The sequence below is a fragment of the Triticum aestivum genome, chromosome 3B (genome assembly GCF_018294505.1).
Source record: "Triticum aestivum cultivar Chinese Spring chromosome 3B, IWGSC CS RefSeq v2.1, whole genome shotgun sequence".
NCBI classification, from domain to species: Eukaryota; Viridiplantae; Streptophyta; class Magnoliopsida; order Poales; family Poaceae; genus Triticum; species Triticum aestivum.
The window spans coordinates 233178684-233200368 of record NC_057801.1 but is presented as its reverse complement, the minus strand read 5'-3'; the positions used below and the strand labels follow the sequence as shown (position 1 = coordinate 233200368).

Sequence of the window (21685 nt, the reverse complement as noted above, 5' to 3'; positions counted from 1 at the left end):
AAATTGCATAGATCTTTTGATCTATTTAAACCGAGGGAACTCACATGGTGACTTCTCTTTATAACATACCCTCCCGATATATAGGGAGATATTATAAAATATTCCATTTTCGGAATCACCAAAACACACTTACAAAATAATTTCGTTCCTTTTCTGCTTCAAGTTTGGTCTCCAACCTTGCCAATATTTATTTCATCATTTTCCGGAACTCCACCAAAAATCCGAACATTTTTGGACCTTCCCAAACCTCACTTCCTATTCAAATCATTTGAATTTAAATCAAATGAGTTTGAATTTAATCTTTCAATCATGCCTCTTTCTATTTTTCTTGGTACGAGCATATTTTTGTGAGTCCAAGGAAATTATCCCCTTGCGCATTTTCTTTCTCTAACCCTCCTTTTCTTTTCTTCTCTCTTTTTGCTTTTCTGCTAAAGGAAATGAGAGAGAGAAGAGAGAGTGCAACCTGCAGCCAGGCCATCTAGGCCCATCCGCAGCCCAGCTTCTCCATAGCCCAGCCGGCCGGCCTCTAAGGCCCAGCCCACCTAACCCCCTCTCTAACCCTAGCCCGACCGCTCCCAGCGCAGCTCTGCTCGATCCCTTTCTCCTCCCCTCGTTCCTCCTCCAGCGCCGTCGCACGCACTCCCGCATCTCTCCCTCCTCGCGCTGCACCCCCCTGCCCGATCCTCCCGCATCTCCTCCCTCCTCTCGCTCGCCCCGCTCCTCCCGATCCATCTGCACCGAGCCTCGCGGCCGCTTCGTCCATGTCGCCCCGCGCCTCCGTCCCGCGAGACCGCCCGCTCCTTCCATGGCCAGGCCTCGCCGTCCGAGCTGCTGCTCCCGTCGGCCTGCCACCGCGCCTCCTCGCTGAGGCCACCTGGTTCATCCTCCACGCCATGGCCAACCCGACCCCAAGCTCCTGCTACAGCCGCTTCTTCCCAGCTCCGCCCCTACTTCTCCGGCTTCGTCCTCGACCGGACAGCTTCGACCGAGCCGCTCCTTCCGCCGCCATGGCCTTGCGCCTCTCCGTCGACCACCAGGGTCCTCCCCTGCCGCCGCCTTGGTCCCTACCGGAGCCTCGCCGACACCCCGTCCTCGCCTCTCCACACGCTCGCCAGGTCCCCGTGCCGAGCCGGCCCTGCAGCCCTGTCCCCGGCCTCCGATGACTCGCCGCGCCCGCCAAGTTCCTGCGTGAGCCTCCTCTGCTCGCTCGCGTGGGCCGCAGCGGCTGCAAGGCCGGTCGTAGCCAGCCAGCCTCGCCTCTGCTCCGAAACCAGGATCGTCAAGGTCATCTTCGAGAATTTTCGCCAAGTACCTCTCCGAAAAACGTGTACCATCTACCGTCGCTCGAAGACCCGTGTACAACTACTTCCCACGACGACCCGAGAACGTCTACTTCCTCTACATCGTACCGAACTCGATCCGCCTGAAACGCACGCTTCGAAGGTATAACCGCCAAGACGATGTCCGTGGACCGAATGCATGTTGTATGAGATGCCCGTTTTTGCATCGTGTCCGTTTGTCACTCGTTTCCATGCCACTATCCCGTGGGAACCCGGAAGCCGGGAGCACCCCACCATCTTGCATGACTTGTTCACGCCTCCTTTTGCACCGGTATCTCCGTGAGCTACCGGAACCGATATGTTGCCGTGGCATCATTTTCGGATATGTTGCCGTGGCACCATTTTTGTTTCGCCGCCGTGGCACCTTTTTTTCCTTCCGCCATGGCGACTAATGCTTCTTATCATGCTTATGTTAACGTTTTTATAAAAATTGCATAAAACTTGCATATGTCATCCGCATCATGATAACAACATTTAAAATGTTTAAACTTGTTGTTGCATTAAATTGCTAAATGCATATGGGGATTTACCGGATTTGTTGTTTTTATATCCGGCCCCATTTAAATTGTTTAGGTGGTATAGTTTATATTATGCTTCCCCTCTTGCCATGCTTAACAACATTTAATATTGTTGGGTACATAAACGGGATCAAACTAAATAATTGATGTGGTGTTCCGTCAACATGCACCTCGTTGCATATTGAGCTCCACTTAACTTGTAGTATTGTTTGTTGCACTTTGCCATGCCATGCCTCATTAAACCGGACATGCATCATACTTGTTTGTGCATCATGCCATGTTTATGTGATGTTTGTTTACTATGTTGTTTGTTTCTTTCCGGGTTGCTTCTCTCGTTAGCTTCGGTTTCGTTCCGGAGTTGTGAGGATTCGTTCGTCTACGACCGTTTGTCTTCTTCTTGGAATCGTTCTTCTTCCTTGCGGGATCTCAGGCAAGATGATCATACCCTCGAAATCACCACTATCTTTGCTATGCTAGTTTGCTCGCTCTTTTGCTATCCAATGCTACGATACCTACCACTTGCTTGTCATGCCTCCCATATTGTTGAACCAAGCCTCTAACCCACCATGTCCTAGCAAACCGTTGATTGGCTATGTTACCGCTTTGCTTAGCCCCTCTTATAGCGTTGTTAGTTGCAGGTGAAGATTGAAGTTTGTTCCTTGTTGGAACATGGAGATGTTGTTCCTTGTTGGAACATGTTTACTTGTTGGGATATCACAATATATCTTATTTAATTAATGAATCTATATACTTGGTAAAGGGTGGAAGGCTCGGCCTTATGCCTGGTGTTTTGTTCCACTCTTGCCGCCCTAGTTTCCGTCATATCGGTGTTATGTTCCCGGATTTTGCGTCCCTTACGCGGTTGGGCTATAATGGGAACCCCTTGATAGTTCGCCTTAAGTAAAGCTCTTCCAGCAATGCCCAACCTTGGTTTTACCATTTGCACTAACAACCTACCACCTTCCCTTGGGTTATGCAGACTCAAGGGTCATCTTTATTCTAACCCCCCCGGGCCAGTGCTCCTCTGAGTGTTGGTCCGAACTAGAGCCCTGTGCAGCGCCCCCTCGGGGAAACTCGAGGTTTGGTTTTAGTTGTACGGATTGCTCATCTGAGTGTGCCCTGAGAAAGAGATATGTGCAGCTCCTATCGGGATTTGTCGGCACATTCGGGCGGTGTTGCTGGTTTAGTTTTACCCTGTCGAAATGTCTTGTTGTACCGGGATACCGAGTCTGATCGGAATGTCTCGGGTGGAGGTCTATTCCTTCGTTGACCGTGAGAGCTTGTCATGGGCTAAGTTGGGACACCCCTGCAGGGTATTATCTTCCGAAAGCCGTGCCCGCGGTTATGGGCAGATGGGAATTTGTTAACGTCCGGTTGTAGAAAACCCGAAGTTGACCTTAATAAAAACACATCAACCGCGTGTGTAACCGTGATGGTCTCTTCTCGGCGGAGTCCGGGAAGTGAACACGGTGTTGGAGTTATGCTTGACGTAGGTTGCTATAGGATCACTTCTTGATCATACTTTTATCGACCGTGCCTTGCCCTCTCTTCTCGCTCTCTTTTGCGATTGTAGCCACCATATATGCTAGTCGCTTGCTGCAGCTCCACCTCATTACTCCATCCTTCCTATAAGCTTAAATAGTCTTGATCTCGCGGGTGCGAGATTGCTGAGTCCCCGTGGCTCACAGATACTTCCAAAACCAGTTTGCAGGTGCCTATGTTACCGTGCAGATGACGCAACCAAGCTCAAGGAGGAGCTCGATGAAGATCTTGCCCTTTGTGTTGTTTCGTTCTAGTTGATCAGTAGTGGAGCCCAGTTGGGGTCGATCAGGGACCTTTGTCGCATTTGGGGTTCTTCTTTTATTTTGGTTCCGTAGTCGGACCTTGATTGTATCTGGATGATGTAATGCTTTATTCATGTAATTATGTGAAGTGGCGATTGTAAGCCAACTATGTATCTCTTTCCCTTATGTATTACATGGGTTGTGTGAAGATTACCTCACTTGCGACATTGCTTTCAATGCGGTTATGCCTCTAAGTCGTGCTTCGACACGTAGGAGATATAGCCGCATCGAGGGCGTTATAAGTTGGTAATCAGAGCCTTCCCCGACCTTAGGAGCCCCACTGCTTGATCGTTTTTAGCGGCCGAGTTGTGTCTAGAAAAATGTTTTGAGTCATTTAGGATTATATATATCGGAGAGTTAGGAATTCTTTTTACTCCCCAGTCTCTTCATCGCTCTGGTAAGGCATCCCGACGTAGAGTTTTGACTCTTCTCTTCTCAAATTTCACTAAAAAAAATTTAGGATCACGCGGGTATCTTGGAATCGTTCCGATGGTTTTATGATGAGAACATTGTCTTGGTGCCTCCTGTCAGGGGTTTAGTGTAAGTGTCCCGGGGAGTTGAGCTCTGAGGTGTTGTCGTCATAATTTTATCGTTGCAGTTCTGGAATACCTGAGTTTAGTACGCCGACATCGAAAATCTCTTTTATGCAGTTGTTGGTGAGATAACCCTGATAACCCAGTACTGAGGTGAGTACAGGAGTATTGCCATGACTTGTATAACGGATGCTTTTCGAAGGTTGAGGTAGACGATTTCCGAAGGTTTCTTGGTTATGTGTTGAAGGATGGATACAGCTGGATGTAGGATTTGCTAGTTTTGGGTGAGATATTATGCTTCCCCTGTATCCCCAACACCTGATTGCATAACCGGAAAATTTCGGGAGTTTCATAGGTGGGAATTCAAGTAGCTCTTAGGATATCTTTCCGACAGATGTATGATATGAAATTGGGGTTCGACGTCTAGTGGTCCGCCTATTCACGGTCGATTTTACAGTGGTCTCGTTGTGTCTTAAAGAGTCCTTGGCTATGCCGACTCGGGGACGCTTCGTATGTCATGTGCACTGCCTTGTACATGCTGGTGCTGTACGATCGAGCCCGTGTAGGCCCCACCACGAAAACTTCGGATGAAATCTCTATCATATGTTTGTTCTGGCTTATTTTGCAAGCCAATCCTTGTTTTGTTTTGAGATGTGGTATTCGAGTTGCTTCGAAGTTAAATGTTGATTCCATACCTTCCCCAAATGGTGTTCTCATACTCCGATGTAAATACCAATCCTTCTTGATCATCGAGTCTGTCTTGTCAATCCTTTTTTTAACCGGTGTGTCTCTCCTCAAGTGGATCCGTTCACGTCAACATTTGCAAGATCATTTATCACTTCTTCTCAACGGTGTTTGTTTCATCCGTCTCCAAGTTGCCTTTGTTTTTCCCACCCTCCCTCCCTTTTGTTTTTCTTCAAGGACTAAGATTTCTTCTTCAAGCATCCATTTTATTGATGGGAAGTTTCTCCATTCTTTTCCGTCAATGTTCTTACCTGGTGGTTCTCAAGAAGATGTTCTACTAGTTCGTCATTCCTCATTCCTTTCTCTTCTCCGGTGGATTCAAGTCAAGTTTTGTTGATCATACCTTTTTCCTCATTTCAATACCTTCTCATGCCGGTGCACCTCATATTCATTCACTTCTCGCTATTTAATTGTTCCGGAGTGCTGAAGATATTTCGAAGATTTGTGTTTTCACTTTGCATCCATTCAAGCTATTTCGAGGTCCTATCTTATTCAAGTCATTTAATTCAACCGGTGAAATCTCTCTTTTAATCATTCTAACGGTGTTTTCTCTTGAGTGGGCCCTAACCCACAGGTCTTTTTCCAGGATCTTACCTGACTCTTCTTATTTTCCCGGTGTTACTCTTAAATTTTTCTCCAAGTTTGACGTAAGAATGAGTTATCATCAGTCAAATGCTTTTTCTCCAAGATCTTTCAAATTCTTTTCATAGTTGGCTCAACCTCTTCGCTTTTGATTCTTCCGGTGTGCCTCAATAATTCTTGGTGGTGTTCTCGTTGTCATTCTCATCATTTGAAGACCGAAGAAGAGTTTCTCTTTAATCTCGCTCCATTCTCTTCAAGATTCGTGATTCTAGCTTGTTGCCATCCTCTCGTAATTGTTTTGATCGTGAGAATTCTTTTCATCCATCCGGAGTAATTCAAGAGTCTTCTCGGTTTGATTATCCGGAGTCCATCAATTCAGGTTTATTCATTCTCAGCTTTCAGTTATCATTCTCCGATTTTACCGGTGCATCATCCAAGTATATTCTCTAATCAGTTCTTGATCTCTTTGTTCTCATGTATCTAGTTTGTCTCAAGCACCTTCGTTCATTTGCTAATTCTTACCGATGATGCACCCCTACTTCGATCATTTTCAATTCTTACGGTGGTTCTTTCAAGATCTCTCTTCCTTGTTCATCATATCAATTCATTTGTTGTTTCAATCCTACCGGTGGTTCGTTGAAGACCTTCTCAAGTTATCGATATCTCTCTTTAATCCTTTCTACGAGAATAAGTAGTATGCCAAATCCGTTGATTGTCATCAATTTAATTGGTGAAGGATAAGCATAACATAATTCTTATTCTTGTTCATCCAAGTGATTAATTCTTTATTCCGGAGGCCCTTCAAATTCTCGGTTTCATTTGTTTCATCTTCTCTTTTTCCCGGAGTTCCAAGTTCTAATTATCACAGAGATCCATCTAAATCATCGCAAGGCTTCACCTTGTGTTTTCAACTTCTCTTTCTTTTTATCATCCTTTTATTACCGGAGTTCTTCATGGAGGCTCTACATGGTGGTTCGTCAAGGATTCTTTTCATTCTTCAATTGTTCTTCAAGATTTCTCTTGAAGTTAAGATCAGCCAAGCTATACTCAAAAATAAACATGGTGCTCAACACATGTTTTGTTTTGAGGAGTTCAAGCATTCTTCATCTTGCATTCCGAAGTGCATTCTTTCTACCATATTTTGGAGGTGGTATTATGTCATTCTTGATAATTTGAGTTCATGTTTCATGATTCACATGTTGTCAAGAATGAGATAATTAAATCCATCAATCTCTTCTTTGGAGTTATCTTGGTATAGATTTCACCTAAAGCCTTCCCTAAGGAATGTTGCTATTTTGGTGCTTATTAATGACCCAAGTTATCTCTTTTCCATCTTGATGGAACAAGCTTTCATCTCTTCGTTAATCTCAAGCAAGCAATTGTTTCCGTTAGTGGCCGGTTGTCACCTCATAATGTTGAGATGTTTCCATAAGCCCACTACAAACTTATTCTTTTCGTTGTTGGTCTTCCAACAACTCTATTCTAACCTTCTTGCAAGGATGCCTTCCAAATTCAATTGTGGTAGAAGTTGTCATTTTCTTTTCCATTCTATTATTCCAATGATCTATCTTCTATTCTTTCTTCCGGGGGCATTGTGATGTTGCTCTCGTTGACCCATCATCTCGTTTTCTCAAGATCATGTTATTTTCTTGCTTATCCATTTAACCGGAGTGTTGTGTTCTCATTCAAGTTCTTTTCATCTTATCAAGTTTTGCATCTCTTTTCAACCGGAGTGTTGTTCGAATTTGATCTCCCTTGTTCCTTGTTTATCTCGTTTCAACCAGAGTGGTTCCAATTCCTTCTTGTCCATGGTACTCGTCTTTCATAACTTTTCAACCTCTCAAGGTTCATGGTTTCACTCAGTTTGTCAAAGAAGCAACTTAGTTTTACCTCTTCTCTTCCTCTTCCGTTTTCTCTCCGGTGCCATCCTAGATCTCGGGACGAGATCCTCTCATAGTGATGGAGTGTTGTAACGCCCCAAGACCGACGCTCCAGAAGACTTCCAGCTATTCCGAGTTTCGTCGTGTGATTTGTTTTAATTGTTGCATTCATCCTTGCATCATGTGCATTCCATCATGCCATCATGTCATTTAATTTTTTTTAAACTCTTCTAAATAAATTGCATAGATCTTTTGATCTATTTAAACCGAGGGAACTCACATGGTGACTTCTCTTTATAACATACCCTCCCGATATATAGGGAGATATTATAAAATATTCCATTTTCGGAATCACCAAAACACACTTACAAAATAATTTCGTTCCTTTTCTGCTTCAAGTTTGGTCTCCAACCTTGCCAATATTTATTTCATCATTTTCCGGAACTCCACCAAAAATCCAAACATTTTTGGACCTTCCCAAACCTCACTTTCTATTCAAATCATTTGAATTTAAATCAAATGAGTTTGAATTTAATCTTTCAATCATGCCTCTTTCTATTTTTCTTGGTACGAGCATATTTTTGTGAGTCCAAGGAAATTATCCCCTTGCGCATTTTCTTTCTCTAACCCTCCTTTTCTTTTCTTCTCTCTTTTTTGCTTTTCTGCTAAAGGAAATGAGAGAGAGAAGAGAGAGTGCAACCTGCAGCCAGGCCATCTAGGCCCATCCGCAGCCCAGCTTCTCCATAGCCCAGCCGGCCGGCCTCTAAGGCCCAGCCCACCTAACCCCCTCTCTAACCCTAGCCCGGCCGCTCCCAGCGCAGCTCTGCTCGATCCCTTTCTCCTCCCCTCGTTCCTCCTCCAGCGCCGTCGCACGCACTCCCGCATCTCTCCCTCCTCGCGCTGCACCCCCCCTGCCCGATCCTCCCGCATCTCCTCCCTCCTCTCGCTCGCCCCGCTCCTCCCGATCCATCTGCACCGAGCCCCGCAGCCGCTTCGTCCATGTCGCCCCGCGCCTCCGTCCCGCGAGACCGCCCGCTCCTTCCATGGCCACGCCTCGCCGTCCGAGCTGCTGCTCCCGTCGGCCTGCCACCGCGCCTCCTCGCTGAGGCCACCTGGTTCATCCTCCACGCCATGGCCAACCCGACCCCAAGCTCCTGCTGCAGCCGCTTCTTCCCAGCTCCGCCCCTACTTCTCCGGCTTCGTCCTCGACCGGACAGCTTCGACCGAGCCGCTCCTTCCGCCGCCATGGCCTTGCGCCTCTCCGTCGACCACCAGGGATCCTCCCCTGCCGCCGCCTTGGTCCCTACCGGAGCCTTGCCGACGCCCCGTCCTCGCCTCTCCATACGCTCGCCAGGTCCCCGTGCCGAGCCGGCCCTGCAGCCCCGTCCCCGGCCTCCGATGACTCGCCGCGCCCGCCAAGTTCCTGCGTGAGCCTCCTCTGCTCGCTCGCGTGGGCCGCAGCGGCTGCAAGGCCGGTCGTAGCCAGCCAGCCTCGCCTCTGCTCCGAAACCAGGATCGTCAAGGTCATCTTCGAGAATTTTCGCCAAGTACCTCTCCGAAAAACGTGTACCATCTACCGTCGCTCGAAGACCCGTGTACAACTACTTCCCACGACGACCCGAGAACGTCTACTTCCTCTACATCGTACCGAACTCGATCCGCCTGAAACGCACGCTTCGAAGGTATAACCGCCAAGACGATGTCCGTGGACCGAATGCATGTTGTATGAGATGCCCGTTTTTGCATCGTGTCCGTTTGTCACTCGTTTCCATGCCACTATCCCGTGGGAACCCGGAAGCCGGGAGCACCCCACCATCTTGCATGACTTGTTCACGCCTCCTTTTGCACCGGTATCTCCGTGAGCTACCGGAACCGATATGTTGCCGTGGCATCATTTTCGGATATGTTGCCGTGGCACCATTTTTGTTTCGCCGCCGTGGCACCTTTTTTTCCTTCCGCCATGGCGACTAATGCTTCTTATCATGCTTATGTTAACGTTTTTATAAAAATTGCATAAAACTTGCATATGTCATCCGCATCATGATAACAACATTTAAAATGTTTAAACTTGTTGTTGCATTAAATTGCTAAATGCATATGGGGATTTACCGGATTTGTTGTTTTTATATCCGGCCCCATTTAAATTGTTTAGGTGGTATAGTTTATATTATGCTTCCCCTCTTGCCATGCTTAACAACATTTAATATTGTTGGGTACATAAACGGGATCAAACTAAATAATTGATGTGGTGTTCCGTCAACATGCACCTCGTTGCATATTGAGCTCCACTTAACTTGTAGTATTGTTTGTTGCACTTTGCCATGCCATGCCTCATTAAACCGGACATGCATCATACTTGTTTGTGCATCATGCCATGTTTATGTGATGTTTGTTTACTATGTTGTTTGTTTCTTTCCGGGTTGCTTCTCTCGTTAGCTTCGGTTTCGTTCCGGAGTTGTGAGGATTCGTTCGTCTACGACCGTTTGTCTTCTTCTTGGAATCGTTCTTCTTCCTTGCGGGATCTCAGGCAAGATGATCATACCCTCGAAATCACCACTATCTTTGCTATGCTAGTTTGCTCGCTCTTTTGCTATCCAATGCTACGATACCTACCACTTGCTTGTCATGCCTCCCATATTGTTGAACCAAGCCTCTAACCCACCATGTCCTAGCAAACCGTTGATTGGCTATGTTACCGCTTTGCTTAGCCCCTCTTATAGCGTTGTTAGTTGCAGGTGAAGATTGAAGTTTGTTCCTTGTTGGAACATGGAGATGTTGTTCCTTGTTGGAACATGTTTACTTGTTGGGATATCACAATATATCTTATTTAATTAATGAATCTATATACTTGGTAAAGGGTGGAAGGCTCGGCCTTATGCCTGGTGTTTTGTTCCACTCTTGCCGCCCTAGTTTCCGTCATATCGGTGTTATGTTCCCGGATTTTGCGTCCCTTACGCGGTTGGGCTATAATGGGAACCCCTTGACAGTTCGCCTTAAGTAAAGCTCTTCCAGCAATGCCCAACCTTGGTTTTACCATTTGCACTAACAACCTACCACCTTCCCTTGGGTTCTGCAGACTCAAGGGTCATCTTTATTCTAACCCCCCCGGGCCAGTGCTCCTCTGAGTGTTGGTCCGAACTAGAGCCCTGTGCAGCGCCCCCTCGGGGAAACTCGAGGTTTGGTTTTAGTTGTACGGATTGCTCATCTGAGTGTGCCCTGAGAAAGAGATATGTGCAGCTCCTATCGGGATTTGTCGGCACATTCGGGCGGTGTTGCTGGTTTAGTTTTACCCTGTCGAAATGTCTTGTTGTACCGGGATACCGAGTCTGATCGGAATGTCTCGGGTGGAGGTCTATTCCTTCGTTGACCGTGAGAGCTTGTCATGGGCTAAGTTGGGACACCCCTGCAGGGTATTATCTTCCGAAAGCCGTGCCCGCGGTTATGGGCAGATGGGAATTTGTTAACGTCCGGTTGTAGAAAACCCGAAGTTGACCTTAATAAAAACACATCAACCGCGTGTGTAACCGTGATGGTCTCTTCTCGGCGGAGTCCGGGAAGTGAACACGGTGTTGGAGTTATGCTTGACGTAGGTTGCTATAGGATCACTTCTTGATCATACTTTTATCGACCGTGCCTTGCCCTCTCTTCTCGCTCTCTTTTGCGATTGTAGCCACCATATATGCTAGTCGCTTGCTGCAGCTCCACCTCATTACTCCATCCTTCCTATAAGCTTAAATAGTCTTGATCTCGCGGGTGCGAGATTGCTGAGTCCCCGTGGCTCACAGATACTTCCAAAACCAGTTTGCAGGTGCCTATGTTACCGTGCAGATGACGCAACCAAGCTCAAGGAGGAGCTCGATGAAGATCTTGCCCTTTGTGTTGTTTCGTTCTAGTTGATCAGTAGTGGAGCCCAGTTGGGGTCGATCAGGGACCTTTGTCGCATTTGGGGTTCTTCTTTTATTTTGGTTCCGTAGTCGGACCTTGATTGTATCTGGATGATGTAATGCTTTATTCATGTAATTATGTGAAGTGGCGATTGTAAGCCAACTATGTATCTCTTTCCCTTATGTATTACATGGGTTGTGTGAAGATTACCTCACTTGCGACATTGCTTTCAATGCGGTTATGCCTCTAAGTCGTGCTTCGACACGTAGGAGATATAGCCGCATCGAGGGCGTTATATCCACACATTTGGACAACTCGGGTTTTCTCATCACCTCGGCTCGCCTTCTTCACGGTCTGAGAGCGACACGTGAATATATGCTTGAATAAACCCCAGTGCGGTCGACAGCCCAGGAAACCCTCGCACATGGACACGAACGCGGCAAGATAGGCAATAGAGTTTGGGGTAAAGTGGTGGAGCTGCGCTCCAAAGAAATTCAAGAAGCCACGGAAGAAAACACTCGGCGGCAAGGAAAATCCACGATCAACATGGGTGGCCAAGAGCACACACTCACCCTCTTCTGGCTGGGGCTGCCACTCCTTCCCCGGAAGCCTCGCAGCTCCATGAGGGATCAAACCCTCGTTGGCCATGTCGAGGAGGTCATTCTCTGTGATGGTCGACTGGATCCAGTCTCCTTGGACCCAGCCCTTCGGCAGGCGGGATCTAGACGAGGACCCTCCGCGGGTGGTAGATCTCCCCTTTGCCTTCTCCGACACCGACGCCTTCTTCGCACGTTCCAGCGCCGCCGTCTTCTCCTTGGCCATGGTTGCCGGCGAGATGCGCGAAGGGAAGTTGTGCGGGGGCGAGAGCGAGCACGCTGGGCGGGGACGAAGGGAGCAGAGAGAGAGAGAGAAAATGCTGAGGCGCAGCACAGAAATCCCCGTCGGGTGCATTTATAAGGTCCCTTCCGAATGGATGACAGGTGGGCCCGGTCGATCTAATCATATCCGGGAGCAGTTATGCCGACGGGATACGTGGCGAAAAAAGCGGCGCGGAGATCGAGGCGTCTATGCCCCGTCCCATCCGAACACCGCGGTCCGCTCCACTTCGCGCGCGTCCCCAAATTTCGCATCCCGCGGAATCCGCGAACGGCAGATCAGTCTGTCAGACGCGGAGTTTCCCGCGATCCGTCGCTCGGGGATCGTCGAAGCCCGAAAGATCACTCGACGAAAGAAGAGAATGAATCGAGTCGACTGAAGACAAGTTGCTCACCATCGACGAAGAGATTCTTTGGTCCAGAACAATGCACGACCAGAGCGCAAAGGTTAATCGGAAACGACATCAACTCCTTCCTCACTCGAAGCCTCGATCCATTCGGGGGCTAATGATGGGGTCATGTACCTAGGGTAGGGTCACGAACCTGATCTAAGTACCTTACCCAAGGACACCCTTAGAAGAAGTCGCCTTCCAGTCGACCAACGAGGGTCTCACTCGACTGACTTGAAGGACTCGACCACGAAGACTCACTCGACCACCAGGAGGTCAAGAGGCACTCCGCACTGCAACGGCCTGTAATTAAGTAGGCTTTATGATAGTAAAGACACTTTGTGTGGGGCGTTACCAGTAACGCCCCAGACTTAACTCACCTTAAACCCTCTCCTACGTGGGCTGGCTGGGGTCCTGGCGCACTCTATATAAGCCACCCCCCTCCACAGGCAGAAGGGTTCGGCACCTTGTAACTCATATACTCATAATCCACTCGACCGCCTCCGGGCTCCGAGACGTAGGGCTATTACTTCCTCCGAGAAGGGCCTGAACTCGTACATCCCTTGTGTTTAGAACCTCTCCATAGCTAGGACCTTGCCTCTCCATACCTACCCCCCACTCTACTGTCAGGCTTAGAACCACGACAGTAGGCGCGACCATAATATGGGCTGCTGGCAGCCCTTGGATCTGAGATCAAACAGTCACATGCTAAGTTGCTGAAAATTTACAAAATAACCCTCCAGGATAGGATATTCACCCATAGGTCTAGAATCACGCCATGCAACCGTTTGATCTCAGATCCAAGGGCTCTCGGAAGCCCGTATCATGGGAGAATGGAAAGCCACTACCTTGCCATTCGCACGCTGGCAGTTCGCTCCTACTCGTCGCCGCATGTCCTTTAATACTACGACGGTTCGCTCCTAGTCGTCCCGTCCATTCACATTACGGCAGTTCCACTAATCCTAACCCTCCTCCCAAATCCATGGCGTCCCAAATCTCCCCGATCGGCGGTGAGTACAAGGTTAGAACCATCACCGGCGATGAGTTAGACGTCATCTACACCCGTACTTCCACGACGGTGAAAGGATGCCTTTCTCGCTTCAGACGCATGTTCGAAAACTCACATGATGAGTGGGTCGCTGGGCTAGATGTTGAGTACACCACAGTCGTGGGACGAGAGAAGGATCTAAAGGACGAAGAGAGGAATAAGCCCGCCGTGATCCAGGTTTGCGTACATAACGTTTGCTTGGTCTACCAGATATGCCATGCCGACGTTGAGTGCCAGGATTTTAAGAACTTCCTCGAGGACAAAACAGTCAAATTCATTACTGTAGACTTTAAGAACGACAAAGAAGTCCTGCGTCGGATAGGCCTCATTGTAGGCAACCCCTTCGACCTCCAGAAGAATCGGATGGTGCCCTCTCGTCAGCCCTCAATGCTGACCCTGGCAGGAGCCATGGTTCATCCTTCATACCGCAAACTGGAGAAACCTCATTACACGTTTCATTGTCATGCATGGCAGCGGAATGTACTAGATACAGACCACATCCACTACGCTGCAATGGATGGCTACCTTTGTTTCAATATCTACAAGGGTTGGATGAAGAGCAACAGCCAAGTTGGCGGTTCAAGCAAAGAAGTATCGGCCAAGAGGAAGAGGGACAAGGATGAAGTTGAGGACATGGACGAGGACTCCGAGTAAGGTGGCAGTGTCGTTGCTCATGGCGGTTCTAAACTTCTAATGCAGTGTCTACCGGATTAGTTGCATAGTTTAATTTTAGATGTGCTTAGTTTAATTTGAGGGGTGTGTTGTGCTGAGCCCCCAGCAGAACTATGTTATGTTTCTTCTCGTTACTTTAACTCTTCAGTATGTACATACTAGTACTAGTATTTCTTTAATAGAATTTAGCACCCCAATTAAGCACGTACTAGCTTTTTTAATAGTACTATATGCATAATTTGGCGACGAGCGCTCTCTATATGTACCACCTTTTTTAAAATTTCAATTTTTGCTCCATGGCGCAATCTATCGATAGTGGAGTACTACTGTACAAAAGTATACATTTTTTAAAAGGCTAGCGTACTGTTCATCATATATATATATATATATATATATATATATATATATATATATGTAGCCAGTTAAATTCTTAACCTAGAACGACGTGCATGCCATGTAGTAAACCGATTCGGAGGAAGTATAGTAAAAATTAGGTGATTTTACCGAGCGATCGACGGGGGAGCATGGCCTGTCATGCGGTCCCACGTGTCATGATGTACCAAGGCGATGCGCATGTCCCTCTTGAGGCAGAAGCAATACTAGTACTACGTGGTTTGAGATGATGTCGAACTGAAGTGTGAAATAATGGTTGCTTCGTCCGTCTGGGAAGGTGCGGCATTGTGATTTGACGTCTCATTGCTCATTACTAATACTGGGCTGGTACCAGTGGGGTGCGTCCCCCCCTTTTTCTGCACTGTTATTTGGTGCTTGACACGTCGACCCGGTTGCTATATGTCCCACATGTCGGCGACAGGAAGTACATAATTCATGAAAGGGAGCGTCGATAGAGGAGTATACTACATAATTCATGAAAGGGAGCGTCGATGGAGGAGTATACTACAGAATTCATGAAAGGGAGCGACTTAGTTTTGGAAAAATCTGTTTTTACGGAGTACGTACCCACTAGGGTTTATAGGGCTCATCTAATAAACATTCATTGTTCCGTTTGATAAGTCTCAATTCTACTATACTAGTATTAGTACCATTACATGTTGGATTTCGAGGTGCGTTAGATCACCCGACGCAAGCAGTGTCAAGAGAAAACTAACCAATGCATGTACAAGTTCATGGAAATTTAGTGGTCATTCATGTATTCTTTCTAATTAATGCCTCGGTAAACATAACTTCTTGAGAAAAATGAGCGTACTATGCAAACTACGAAATTAATTCGACCACTCACCATCTACCTTGGTTGGAGAGATTTTGAAATTGAGCCATAAACTGGAAAGGCTCGATTACTATTTGTGGCCTTGTATAGATGCAAAATGTATTTTTTTATAGTGGCCTTGTATAAGTAAATGGAGGGAGTACTAACCAAAGTATGTACGTAGTAGGGACGAGGAGTAAACGGAGGGAGTAGTAAAATTTTCTCCTAAGTGATGACTAATCTTATAGCTAACCTTGTTGTAGTATGAGTGACTAAGTGATGACTATGTATGATATGCCAACATCAAATAGCCTAATGCACCATGTTAAATCTCCAAGGGCACGACATGCGACGCGACGGTCGTGGTAGGTGCGACCATGATACGGGGTGCTGGCAGCCCATGGATCTGAGATCAAATGGTCGCATGCTAAGTTGCTGAAAATTTGCAGAATAACCCTCCCGCGGCAACCGCAAATTTCCTCCCGCGGGCCGGAGTAGGTTTCTCGGTTTGCATGCGGGTTTAATGGAGGCGAGGAGGCGTGTTCAGCCGGGCGTGCAGTGGACGGCGCAGTACTATTCGATTTGACAACTACAACTAGTCTATTTATATATAAAAAGTATTTGATGGCTCACCAGAAATAAGATAATTAGGCTAGAAAACTCCACAATAATTAGAGATATCTGGCCTTTAATTTGATGGGACCAATTCCATTCAATAAACTAGAACCGTTAGATCCTCATAAACCACATGGTCCCGTATGCACCAGAATCACAAATAATCTCTCAATTCTGTTCTACGATCTCATGATTGAAAAAAGTCATAGTCGTCCCACAATAAAAAGAATAGGTTTTTTTTTATAGTCTAATAAAAAGAATAGGCGGACCCTTGATGTCAACAAAAAAGAATAGGTGGACACATACCCTATGCACCAAGATCTTCAAACAATCTCTCGCTCCGTGCCTTCCCTAATCTACATCAATTATCCTCCATGATTCATCTTGCTCCGTGCCTTCCCTAATCTACATCAGTACTCCTCCATGATTCATCCAAGCCCTTTCCGATTCAACAAATCATGCTCCGTTTCTCCCAAAAACCAATCTTCTGTTGGCCACATGAAGAACAACAATTGGAGCTCTCGACGGGATGCGAGTATCTATCAGGTGGCTCCTCCCACCGTAACTTCATAGTAGCTCCGGTTGCAGAGACGCTGATCGAGAGCGATGAAGAAAGATGCGAGTCTCTGTATGGAAATGCATTGGATACCCTAATTTGGATGTTGAATCTGAGTCCTCGCCATCGGATTCAGGATTTCCCAACTCCCAGCAGCCGACGGAGATGTTAAATCGAGCAGCCCAATCTCCGACGAATCCAGAACAGAGCCATGTTCATGGCAGAGAAGGTACGGATCCTGGGGACAAAAAAATTTCGTTATTGATTCCATATCTGATGGATTGAAAAGAATAATTTATTTACTCTGAACCTAGGATTGGTCGTTAGAAATATGATATCTGTAAAGAACTAATCAAGTGTTCGATAGCACCGGTCTCCAATACTAAGCGAGGGTTTTGCCTAACAGTGACAACATATACATAACAAATGGCTTGTACCACAAAATTGTTAGCGACTACATCAGTGTCAAATGCATTGTACCCGGTCTAATGCATGAGCAGAAAAACAGGAAAAGGGACAATGAAATTTGGCAATAATGTCAAACGATGTTGTATGTTCACCTACCCAACAGTGAAAAAACTACAGAAGATTCCTAAATCAATGTGTGGATTTGTGTATGTCGAAGTTTAGAGTGTTCGTTCATGTATTAGGATTGCAGAAGCGAATCTACATGATATCTCTGAAATAGACAATATGTGAATCAATTGTGTGCCAAAGTTCAGACGCTATATTCAAAATTTTGATCTACAGCAATGCCCAATCCCGTCTATGAAAATATAAGACTGTTAATTTATCCGAGTGTCATACTTTTGATTGTACATTCATATCTTATGTTTGCACAAGCAAGTCTGCATGATATCTTTGAAAAGAAATAAGATGAGAATTATAGCATGATCTTCTACTATAATTTGGGGTTTGGAACGGCTTTCATAGGTATGAACTCTATTAAGAAGTAAAGGGCACTGCAGTATAGTATCCGCTTGGAGTTTGTAGATCAGATAATGGTTCACAAAATATTTTGCTTGAGTACATTATTAATTCTGTCTAAAAAAATACCTCATTAATCAGGTACATATGGCTTTGGCCGGCTGCTACTAAAAGATACTCAATATTTGTGACTTCACGTGATGATTGGAACTTAAGATCCTCTTTATCATTAAAGATTTCAGCACAAAGTTGATCTCCTTTACTTCTACAACAAAAACGAATATTTATAAGGTGAAAAGTAATAAAAATAATGAATCTTCATAAACTTGACCATTAATCTGTAATCAGTAGTTGACCCACCATTTGGCACGAGCAGGGCTGGCCGGCCCCAAGTCTCAAGTGGCAGAGCAAGATAATCCCCTCTCCAAAGACCAATGGGCGCACCGACACTGATCTTTGTAGTCGTCTGTTGCCCCACAAAAAACACAAATTCTGGGTCTGCCACTGTCTCTAATAATATTATAATATCATCCTCTTTAACTTTATATTTGCATTTTCTATTGTGTAGGAATAAACAGCCAAAATAAAAGGTGGGCCACACAGCAAGGAATTTCAGAGACCAGCCAACGTGGTTAAAAAACAAATAAGCAATGTAACAAGTAGTGGCGGAGCTACCAAAAAAATATTGGGCGGGCTGGATAGTATAAAGAGTAGTAACAAGGTACAAAATCAATATTGTTGTGGGTTAGACTTCATATAAAACTTTATTTGCTTCAGTGAAGGGCGGGCCATGGCCCTTTCAGCCTTGCTGAAGCTCCGCCGGTGGTAACAAGGTGATATGTTATTAATTGTGAATCTTCTATTGGTATCACAATAATGTTACTACTAAAAAGGCAGTAATTCCAAGTAGCCACAAGAGGTTCCTAATTGATTTTAGCTTGGACAAGAAAACAATATTTTAAATTGTTATCTTATTGAAGCAAGTCCAGACAATGAGCCAAAAAATGGCAAGATTGGAAAGGAGAATGAAACCACAAGACAAGAAAAATAGAGCCTTTGATCATACATGGGGATGTCCTACACTACATAACTACACCAAAAGAACAACCTTTAATCTAGGTGAAGTAAGAAAATATTCACAAAGTTTTACCCTTATGTGTATTATAATCCATGTGATTCTAAACTTTACCAGTAATGACGCACAACTGATAGTATAGTATACATGAAGCAAACATTATGTACCCTGCTTATGCTTTGCACATCAACTATGCTATCTATGTGCTCAAATCTTTCTAAACATAAAATATTCCTTCATTAACTCCGGTTGCACATGCAATTCCATATCTTCACGCAGGGCTAATTTAAATTGCTCTATTAAATCACAGAAACATGTTACATTTGGTTCTGCCTGTACCTATGAAGTATGCTTTCAAAAAATCATTATAAAACAAATGCACTCTGTCTAAACCAATATTGAGGAAATAATGTTCCATTGCCACAAGGAACAATGTCCTATACAAATGTTCAAATGAACAATGACTGCGACCATGGGTAATAAGTTGCTTATGAAGGAAATTCCCTCTTACTTCTACTAATTGGTATTTATGGTTACGAAGGGCAATTAACAAAACAGAAAAGGCTAAAGAGACAAGAGTACATAGGAAAATAAAAATACAAAGCACAAGGGTTGCAGAACAATCGACAAAAAAGGGCACTAATCGGTCAGACTGGTGAGACTATGAGGTAAGCAACAAGAAAATAGAATCAACATCTAAAGTTTGGACATTCATGAACCCCATATTTCTGTTATGTACATGTACATGACTAAAAGTAAGAAAAATTGTGCTACATCAATATCAAGCAGAAAGAAATAAACACCAGATACATAAGCTCTATTGATTTTTTTAAGTATCAACAATACGAGACAATACTAATATTAAATTGATGCTAAATCAGAAACTTGGACAGGATATCGGAAAGGACTAATAGGAAAACCAAGCTCCAAGTGTGACGATGTGGCGTAATTTTCTGGTACGAAGAAAGAACGTCAGGTAGAGTGAAAAGCATGCCATCTTTCGGACTATGATGCCAACAGGGAAGGTTGTTTTGCCACCATTTAGAGAGCTACAGACTTACCTTGCAAAATTGCTAAGGAAAGACAACAGAAACAGGTCAAAAAATATATACAAAATATCAGATTGTACAACTCCATGTTCGCTTTCACGACAATGGGAGGGAAAATAGAAAAAGAAATAAACAATAGCAGTGGGTCCTATGTTTTTAGAATGAATGGGCAAAACTACCACAGAATAGGAACTCTACTACCTGAAGGTAAAGACAGACCACGCTGGGCACAGTTGTACATCTGTGACACTGAAAATGAGGTAAGAAACAGGATTAATGCGTCCACGTCTGAAGATAAAATGGAGTCAATAGATCCTCACATCGCCGAGGAACTTAAATATGCTGGATAGAGATAATATACTTGCAAAAATATTCAGAATGGCAAGGGACAGATTCAAAGAAGGTGCCTACCACAACATGAGATTAAAACTAATCTAATTTATGTTTTATAAAATCTGATAGTTTTTTGTTACAAGTCATAGTGCAGATAAAAAGTTAGGCTTGATAAGAAGAAGTTCTCCATTTTCTCCATCTTATTAGGTGTATGCAAAATATGATGCAGGTGCTGTTTTGGTAGTGGAACCTTTCTACGTGTATGTTTACTACTTTCTCTATATTATCTTCCATAAAAGTATTGTAACACAATATCAAGTGCATACCTTTCGCTCCCAAGCTTCAAATAGCCAAATAATTCAGAATTAAACAAATAAAAATCCTCCTTTAAATTTGAGACTATCCTGAGTTTTTCCTTACATGTTAAGTGTTCGTCCTAACACCTGATTATGATTTTTCTTTTATATTTGCATGTTCTCCATAAAAGACTAACATGCTGAACTAAAATATTTTGATAGTACATAAAAAGTGAAAAATTCATTTAATTAAATCTTATGAAGCACATCTACATGCATTTTTTTAGGACTTTAAAATATGTTTTCATAAATTTCTATTTAATCAGCTCAAAGGTTATATTGGTTCAATCACACAAACATAAGAAACGGTTACGAAAAAAATAAATATATGACAGAATCGGGAAAAGGAAAAAAGGGGACCTGCAGATCGAACTTAGAAGAATGTTGCCGATGTGGAGGATTTGTCTGGCTGGCGCTCCAGGGGTAGAAAATGTCTCCAACATCCTCACACTAAAGAGTAAAGACTACATCACCTGCACGGACGCCGACAATAAAAACAGCGTGCAGATTGAGGATCTAGCTTCCTCCCTTGCGCAGCTCCGCCTTGGGCCATGCTAGCCCCTCATCTCCGTTTACCAGCCTAACAGACCGAGGAGGCATATGAGGAGACAAACCAGCCACTAGCCGCACCAGCGAATCGAGCTGCAAGGGGTGGCTGCAGCCTGCAGGTGAGGACGATCAAGCTCAAGGCACCGAATCAAGGGAGGGAGCTATTGGGAGCAATCCCGCGGCACTAGCGGAGAGAATAAGGAAGAGAAAAAGGGGATCGGGCAAGAGGAACATGCTACTGTGTGAAAGTGTGAACGGGAAAGATGATTTTTTTAGGGTGCTCAGGAAAGAAGATGTGTGGTCGCTATGTCCATGTGCGTGTGCCTGTTTAGCTAAATCCCATAATATCCCAGCAGAAAAGAAATACTAACTTTTCCAAAAAAAACAACAACAAAAATATACTCATAAGTCGAGAAGACTACCTAATACGGAAAGCAAAGGAATTAGCATGATGGGACCCATGAAACCAATGACGTTTTGTACACGCAATAGTAGTGTGCACAATTACTTTTCTCTAATGAAAATTAATACTCCCTCCATCCGAAAATACTCGTCATCAAAATGAATAGAAGGGGGTGTATCTAGATGTATTTTAGTTATAGATACATTCATTTTTTTATTTTGATGACAAGTATTTTTGGACGGAGAGAGTACTATGGACGATGTATCTTTTCTAGAAAGTGGACAAGCTGAGAGCAAACTATGCCG

General features: G+C 44.9%; 1 long non-coding RNA gene across 2 annotated transcripts; it reads right to left on the bottom strand.

The window, feature by feature from the left end:
* Positions 1-16293: 16293 nt before the first annotated feature.
* LOC123069473 (uncharacterized) lies at positions 16294-21272 on the bottom strand. Of its 2 annotated transcripts, XR_006432587.1 has the most exons (4): positions 20789-21272; positions 17976-19988; positions 17745-17880; positions 16294-16926 (listed from the first exon to the last, which is right to left on the bottom strand). It is a non-coding gene; the product is annotated as an uncharacterized lncRNA (long non-coding RNA). The 2 variants fall into 2 exon arrangements; XR_006432586.1 differs by having other exon boundaries at positions 17976-21270.
* Between the last annotated feature and the right edge of the window lie 413 nt (positions 21273-21685).